Below are 8,481 nucleotides of genomic sequence, written 5' to 3' on the forward strand. Positions count from 1 at the left end.
GGATTCAAATCCGGAGAACGAGCAGGCCATGCAATAGGACCTCCACGACCAATCCATTTATTTGCAAAGTGTTGATTTAAATATTGCCTAGCCACTCGGCTAAAGTGCGGCGAGAAGCTCCATCATTCATAAACCGCATACGAAGTCTAATATCGAACTAGAACTTCCTCTAATATTTCGTGTAAACGCGTGCTCAAAAAATCAACGTACTTTGTACCTGTTAGTTTCCCATCAAGAAAAAAAGGTCCAATTAAAAATTTATCAATTATTTCTGCCCATACGTTTAAACTAAACTGGTGTTGATGTCTTGAATGTACAGTAACATGTAGGTTTTCTTCATCCCAATTATGATTATTATGAAAATTGAATATACCATCCCTGGTAAAACTAGCTTACTAGTGTTTGCTCTGTTTATAAAATTCATTGTATCTCATAAACGAAGGCAGATAGGACATATATTTATATGACTTTTCATTATTTTTAGGCGTACAATCAGCTCCCGAAGTGGGTCCCACAAGTTACGAAACATCCTGTATATATATATAATTTTTTGTTCATCCTCTGACGTATAAATATCGAAATTTATTCGACATTTTCTTATATTCAAATTCAAAGAGAGCTGAACGTACACAGGGATATATGTAACTGGAGGATCGAAGATGGAAAGAAACACGAACGTCTAAGAATATCTTCTGCCGTAAATCTGTTAAAATATTGCCACGAATCTCCCATAAAATTTTAACGCGTTTGACACGAACGAATCTATTTCGGTATTGAGATTCATCGTAAAACAAAAAGAACAACAAATGCTCGGATAAAGTTCAAACGCATGTGCTTTGTAACTGCTGTGAAACGCGACTCGACCCGAGGGAAAAATGTGAAACATAGTTGAAACAAATAACGAATTCCAGCGGTCGTGGAGGATTGGTTGTCAGCAACTATCGAACCGAGCCGTTTTCATTTGCATAACCACGACCGTCGGCCACGTTTCTCTTTTGTTCAATTCGGCCGCGGTTGTTCCGGGCAACAGGAGAGTGGTTCTTCTGAATAATTCATCGGGGCAAAAGGAAAGATAAAAAGAAAAAAAAAAAAAAGAAAAATAGAAGAAAGAAAAATTTGGTATTCCCCGCAACTTTCTCCCTTCGTGTTTTCGAATGTTTCATCGTCGAAAGAAGATGTTTCGCCCATTTACGAGATTATTTGCGATAGCCGAACGGTTCTCGAGAGCCGCGGGCAAAAGGATTCGCCCTTGGGCGGTGTTTTAATATGCAGAAAGCAGGATTGCTTTTGTGATTAAACTTTATCCCGTGAAAGTGCTTTCTCGGTAACGGGACGCGCACGAGAGAACGTTCGCGTGGAACGAGAGATAAGAAATTCAAAGAGAGATAATGCAAGCTTCGGTTCGTACTGCTAGCGCATAAAGAACACGTAATATTTCACGCGTGCGATATCGACGAATTGATAATAGCGAAAAAAAGACAAGTATTTTTTGCAGAGAAAAATTTGCCAGGTAGACTGCAGATTTATATTACAGTTTGAAATATTCACTGCTTCAATTACTATCGGCGATTGAAGCGTAAAATTTTCATCAGAGATGTTAAAGTAAAAGAAATAAGAAATTTTATAATACAATCAAGTACACGAGTTTTTATTTATACGTTTTACAAGAAAATCGTTTAAATCTCTCTAAAAGTCACTGTTTTACGTCTGTAAATTATCCGTGAGAAAAATTACAAATTGATCATTACGACTATTTTGGTAGTTTTAGTGTTAATTTTCAATTTTCACTAAATTTTCAATTTTTTTCAATTTTTTAGAGTATCAAAACGTATCCAATTAATTTGTATTTAAAGTTGAGACTTTTAATTAAATTAAATTAAATTTTAAGTAAATTATGTCGATCGTGTGTCTGTTCTCTTGAGAATTTTAAAAATAATCGACTTGGCGTTGCAACGGTTATTTCTTTAGTTTCATACGAAGAAACGCAGACTCGTCAGAATTCTAATGAAATTAAATCCGCAAAGCACATTTGCTCGCGTGTCTGTCTCTTCTCTTAGGAATTTCAAAAACAATCGATTTGACATTGCAACAATAATTTCCAATTTCTTACGAAGAAACGCAGTCTTGCCAGTATTTTAATTGAATTAAATTTGTAAACTATCGTGTGTAGTAAATAATTTATCATCAATTATTTCCTCAGTTTCTTACGAAGAAACGCAAACTTGCCAGAATTTCACCCGAAATTTATTCGTTCTCTATTGACCTCTTGCGCTGGAATGACGTGCCACGCACGTCGAGAACTTTTTGTTCCAAAATTGTAATACTTTCTCAGTTTTAAATATATACTTAAATATACTTAAATATTCAAATCAAACAAAATAGGCGAAGCAAATAATAAATTTATTACCTCTCAGTAATTCCTGTCATACCGACGAGTTCAAAAATAAACCGACGAATTATCGTATACGGTTCGGTCGCTCGTTATGGTCCGCAATCGGTTGCCAGCGCAAGTGGTTGAATTTTCAAATTTCAAATTTCAAAGTCCGTGCTCTCGACGAAGAGAAGTCGAAAAGAAATTTCCTTTTTCCTCACTCACCTTCCTGCCGCTCGGCGTACGTTATCCGCGCATCTTCTTCCCGTCTCTCCTCTCAGTGACCGGTGTTCTCGACCGTATCTTCGGACATTCTCTCCCTTGGAAATTCGCGCAAACAGCCAGAAATGCCGACCACGTTCAACGTAGCGCGCACGCTTGTCTGGAGACAGGCAACTATCGCGAAATTCACGACAACGGGACGATAGTCGGCGGACTCGCGTGCCGACGGGGCTGCGCTTTATTTTTGTTCGTGTGCAGGCGAGTCACCCGCAGGGCGAAAGAGAGGCCACAGGCTCGGCCGACGAGCGTGAAACGTACTTAGATCGTGGCCCTTGACTCGCGTTTGTCATTTCAACGAGGTTCCCTTCAACCTCTCACGGTGACTCCCTAATTCCGTAATTAATTCCGGGCCGGAGCCGAGCCACCGAGCAAATGCCAATTAGCTCTCGCGTAAATTTCATTCGTGCGACTGCTCGGTCTGTCGTTCCGTCCGTGAGTACCCTATGAACATCCTCATCGAAACGATCTCTTCTCTTCTCTTCTCTTCTCTTCTCTTCGCTTCCGACCTCTCGCCTCGCGATTTCGGGGGCTATCGATTCGACCCTTGCTCGTTAATGGGATAATTTCGTAACTGGGACGAGTCAACTTTTGGGAGAAACAAACAGCGTTACTCGACACGACGTTTTGGAGCTCCAGCTTTTTAATGATGCTCATTCACTTCTGCAGATTATTCTTAATGGATAACGCTCGTTTGCACGCTGAAACGACTCTAATTACGTTGCAGCGTGCTATTTTCAAAGATCCAAAGTTTCTTTTTCTTCTCGATGTCGCGATGTTGCGTTTCGTTGAGAGTGAAATTAATTCATCAGTAATTAATCCATTCAGTATATTTTCTCTCTCGCTCTCTCTCCATCTCTGAATCAGTTTGAAAGTGTTGCGTTTTTTAAACGTAAAAAAATTCTCTTCGCAGTGGAGAAATTTGTCTCGCCCGGCACGAAGGGCTTCACTTCGATTTTATTTAGCAAATTTATTGCAGATTAAATTGAACGAGAATTTCATTACATTCATAGCGCAATCAGTGTAGCCGGAGTCATTTGCCACTAGCAATCGATTGCTCCAATTTTGCACGTTCATCCCGAATTTACAGATGCTGTTTGCGTCGATTGTATTTTCATGATTTCTCGCTGCGTGCCTATACCTTCTCCCTGTACGTCAATTCATAATTGTTGTACAAAAACGAATACGTATTTTCGTCTCACATCGCTTCTGTCCTTTCTATTCGATTCCGAATTTTTCGATCTCGATTGAACAAGTTTAAACTCTGTTAGATATTTTTCTGACGTTCTGACACCAATTTATCTCTTTCCGGATGAAATCTATCGGGATACAGAAGGGAGAACAAGTTGTTTCGTGTTTTAACAAGAACGTGCAAACACGAGTTATACCTATTTTTGAAACTCGAAGAGCGATCGTTAATAATTTCTGCACATCGATAAATCTCCGCATCGACAGTTACTTACTTTGACGAGATGTTGAAAAATACCTTGAAAAATCGCTCAAAATAAGTTCTTCCTCCTCTCCGATGATATGTTCACGATCTTCCTTCTTATCACAATCCAAATTCTCAAAAGTTGCTTTTTTCATCGATCACGGCGGTCGTTTTCAATCTTCTTTTCCTTCTTCTCTCTCAGCTTCTCGCGCTTCCTTTCATCCTTCCAGCCTTCCAACGAGACTGCCGTCCGGCCTCGGACGAATCGGCAAACGAAACTGTTTCACTCGGCCAGCTTCCATACCGTCGAAATGCAGCGCGATCGTGTTTCACGGTCCTGCGTCTCGTCGCCGAAGGAAGCCACTAAATCTGCACCACCGGATCATCGTCGGATCGTGAAGCCGTTCCCACCCTCCCCCCGCTTCAACCACCCTTGCTCGCGTGGGACACGCGTCGCTCGCAACTCTCGAACTCGGTCGTAGAAAGCACGAGGTGGACAGCGCTTAAGATCACAAAGTTCCTCCGGGTCTATTGCCAAGGCTCGTCGGACTTGTCCGAATTCGGAACGTTAGAACGAAGAAGGTCGATCCTCGTGGAAATATTAATCAGAACGATAGTCTCTCACCGGTCATCGGAGACACAGAGGAGATCTCGTGGAGCGTGTTAACAAAACGAGAGTAACGGAAACAGAAGAGAAAACGGAAGAGAACTGTCTTTCACTAATCGTAGATCATAGCGCGACGATTTAGACGATGAAACACGCGACGTCGATCGTCGACGTTCCAACTGCCACGATTCTCTTCTCCTTCTTCCTATCCTCCGTCCCTCCTACTCCCTTCGTTCGACGAGTTTTCCCGTTTAATGCCCGAAAACCTTGTCGTCCCTCGTTCGTCCCTGGATGGAACACGTTTCGTGGTCGGCCGAAAACCGTGGGGCCCGGGACGGCGGAGAACCGGCTGGAAAAACGCTAGTAAATCACCGTCAGGATCAGGACTCGGGGGACGACGATCAACGACGCCGCTCGAGGGAGTGTCTCTCTACTCCTCCAGCATCACCTGTTGGTATCGTATCCCGGTCACGGCCTATACACGGTGGCACGGGGGGAAAATCTGCTCGAGCTCGAGACACGCCGGGAACACGCTTGCGCGAACGCAGATCGATGTGTTATATTGCAAGCTCTCTGCTGTACGAATCCGCGGCTCTCGTTCTCCCGTCCTTTTCTCTCTCTCTCTCTCTCTCTCTCTCTCTCTTACTCACTCACTCACTCACTCTCTCTCTCTCTCTCTCTTTCTCGGCTGTTCGTCGCGAGCGAGACGGGCTATCGTCGACGCTTATCGTCGATTTGACGAGTGCTATTGTGTCTGTCGGACGCTGTTTTGCATCTTCCTTTTCTTCTTCTTTTTGGCCTCCATCTCCTTTCTTTCTTTCTCTCTTTTTTTCCGGGCGCAACGGAGGACGAAATAATCTTTTTGGTTTTTTCGCATTTTTGACCAGCCGAATTCGACGATCTGAGACTGTGACTTTTTCTTCTTTCGCGCACTTTTTACGAGTTTGGTGGAAATTTTGACCGCAGCTTGTTCGGTTTTATTGATTTTTAGCCGTTTGAGAGTGTCTCGTGAACGCTCTCGTTTCAACTTTAGCATTTCTTGCGTTAAAAACTTTCCGAAGTTTGAGGAAACTGCGATCCTTCTCTGTTTCATCTCGTTGGAACGTCAGAAATCTTTGCAATTTGACAAGGCGCGGTAGATCACGGTCGTGTCAGACGCGAAAACTTCGACGTAATATCTACCTATCTATGTTTTCAAGGAATCTTACGTATCCTTCTACCAATCGATATTCCATTATCGATTCTTGCATTTCTCTTTGGACCGCGCTCGTGGCAAGAAATTGTCGATCAGGCCACTGGCTCGTGAAAGCAGTCTACTTACTTCTTGCAGCCCTTTAGCAGCCCCGACGTGTTAGTCATTTTTACGCGACGTTTATTACAACGAAGAAAAACTCGGCCTCTCTCGGGAGAAGCACCTTACGAAAGATTGGACGGCAGAAGTTGAATATCCGGCGCGTTTACGAACTCTCGAGGAGAAAGAAATGAAGAGATTCTTTCGCCGATAAATTGGCGAAATTGTCGGCTAGTTTTGTAAATAATTAGTTTATTAGATAATGCGTGCTTACGAGTATTAGGTAACATAACGTATCCTAACGGTCCTTCATAGAAGGCGTACAAATCATTGTTCCAGCAATGTCTGTTTCTAGATTAACATGGATAAAATCATCGTCGTTGTCATCGCTATCGCCCCTTGTTCTCGCCTCTGTTCCGTTAAATTAGTTCAACTCTTCATTCGCCTGGCTTTTCTTTTTAATCACGCGAGCATGCACTGTCACGATTACACGATCGACGATTAAAAAAATCGAATCTGTTTCTGCCGAAACTTCGAGACCATTCTCGCGCAAATTTTCGTTCGCGGCGTTGAGAGACGCACAATAGAGAGACTCGAACGTGCGGGGGAAAGAAAGAACCTTCTTCCAGACGGACTTCCGATTTATTTGTTTCGGCGGGAGGGCTTGGTTTTCCAGTCAAACTCGGTGGTATCGTCCAACTTCACAGAGCTGGGACCAACACGCGTGTTTCTGACAGACACGCGGGGCTGTTAAACAAAAGCTGTTAAACGAAATGGACGTGTCGAGCGAAATGGAAACGCGCGTGCTTCTTGTCAGAACGAAGCTGACCAAACAAATACGCGAAGCGTGGCGAGATTGGCCTCCAAAGCTTCTAACAAACATCATTCGACTTTAACGTTCGACTTTTACGCGAGTCTATCGACGATCGATTGAAACGAAATCGGTTCCCGCGGGTTTCCCCTCGACGTCCCTAAACAAATCCAAGTCCCTAAAAATTATAATCCAACTTTATACCGACGTTTCAACGCACTCGTCGGTGAAAATTGAAACTCTCGATAAATATCACGTGTCACTTTGTTTTTTTTTTGGATGCTCCTCTCTCTTTCTCTGTCTCTCTTTTTCTTTCTGGTTTTTATTTTTTCTAAATTCGTCACGGCCAGCTGGAGCGCGTATTTGTGTACGTGTGTGGAACTCGTGAAAAATTGGCCCGACCGGTTTCTTTTTTTAAAAGAAATGCACCTTTTACGTTCGCTTTCGAATTTTGCATTCATTATTCACTATATTTGTTTCTTTTTTTTTTTATTTATTTATTTATATAATATATAATTTTTACGTAGGTAAGTAGAGTGGCAAGTAACTTAGTCTTCGCAACTATATGTACGAATTTTGGGCCGAACGGGAAGATTCATTTATTTACGCGCGGGATTCTGTATTATTCTCGTTTCGTGTTCGTAGAACGTGTGTGTACGTACGCGTGTGTCGAAATTATCGAATGATCGCGTATAAGATAGGGTGTAAATTGCTCGTATAATATGCTCGTGAACGTACTATTTTCCTTAGGTAGTAGGTATCAATAGTGTCTCTTGTTTGTAGCGTTAATAATTAATTTATTAAAACTTTCTATATCATCTTAATTCTCATAGTCTCTTTAATAATCACCTATACATTCCATCTCGCCTTTCTCTCCCACGCTTTCTCTCTCTCTCTCTCTCTCTCTCTCTCTTCCTTATCATCATACGTTTTCTTTACAATCTTTCTTTCTCTCCCTCTTTCTCTCTCTCTCTCTCTCTCTCTCTCTCTCGCGCGCGTTCTCTCGTAAATAACTGCCCCTTTATTTCGTAAATTCTCTCTTTTTATTAGTTTAAATTCATCTAAAAAGATGCACTTCGCGTGCAGTGTCTGTCGAATAGCTCGAGAATTCGTTTCATCATTTATTCTATCGAAAGCATAATTTGTTCAACGCTGAAGTGACAATTCACTTTTATTCTCTCTTTCATTGAAAAGCATCGTTGCAAACGCAATGGGTTTTAACTCGTTGAGTCAATGAAAATAATAATAAAACGTGATGCAGGGAAAACAACACTTTATTGACAAGTAAAGTTCAAACAGGGATTGGGAAGGAAACATAAAAAAAAATATCATAGGGGTGAACTTTTAATATATTGGAGAACGTCCCAGTACGTTTTCCATATGGATTGCTGGTCTAGGTATCTTTCTCGCGATTGCGTCGAAGCCGGCGTTAAACCATCAAAAAATCCTCGAATCTGACACGCGTTTTCTCGAGCGTTCGACATTTAATACAACAGATAAAACGAACGAAGTATCTCAGCGTTGCGTTTTCCGATCTTCTCGAAAACGAATCGAATCAAATTAAATTCACGTTTCATTTGAAAGCAACTTGACGGCTTCTTCGAACCGAGTTGAAATTTTTGACAAACGAAGATAATAACATTCGAGGGGTGAAAATATCGACTCAGCATAATAAAATTCTGAAGAGGAA

The 8,481-nt window shown here is 41.9% G+C and overlaps 1 protein-coding gene across 3 annotated transcripts in view; it reads right to left on the reverse strand.

Annotated features, from left to right (window-relative positions):
- LOC122533123 overlaps positions 1 to 3,461 on the reverse strand; it is a 15,257-nt gene extending 11,796 nt beyond the window's left edge. For all 3 annotated transcript variants that reach the window (XM_043662522.1, XM_043662521.1, XM_043662520.1), the window contains exon 1: positions 2,597 to 3,461. The gene's annotated coding sequence lies outside the window, so the exon portion shown is untranslated. The remainder of the gene's footprint in view (positions 1 to 2,596) is intronic.
- Positions 3,462 to 8,481: the final 5,020 nt, after the last annotated feature.

Source organism: Frieseomelitta varia, unplaced genomic scaffold, assembly GCF_011392965.1.
Source record: "Frieseomelitta varia isolate USP_RPSP 00005682 unplaced genomic scaffold, Fvar_1.2 scaffold_495, whole genome shotgun sequence".
NCBI lineage: Eukaryota > Metazoa > Arthropoda > Insecta > Hymenoptera > Apidae > Frieseomelitta > Frieseomelitta varia.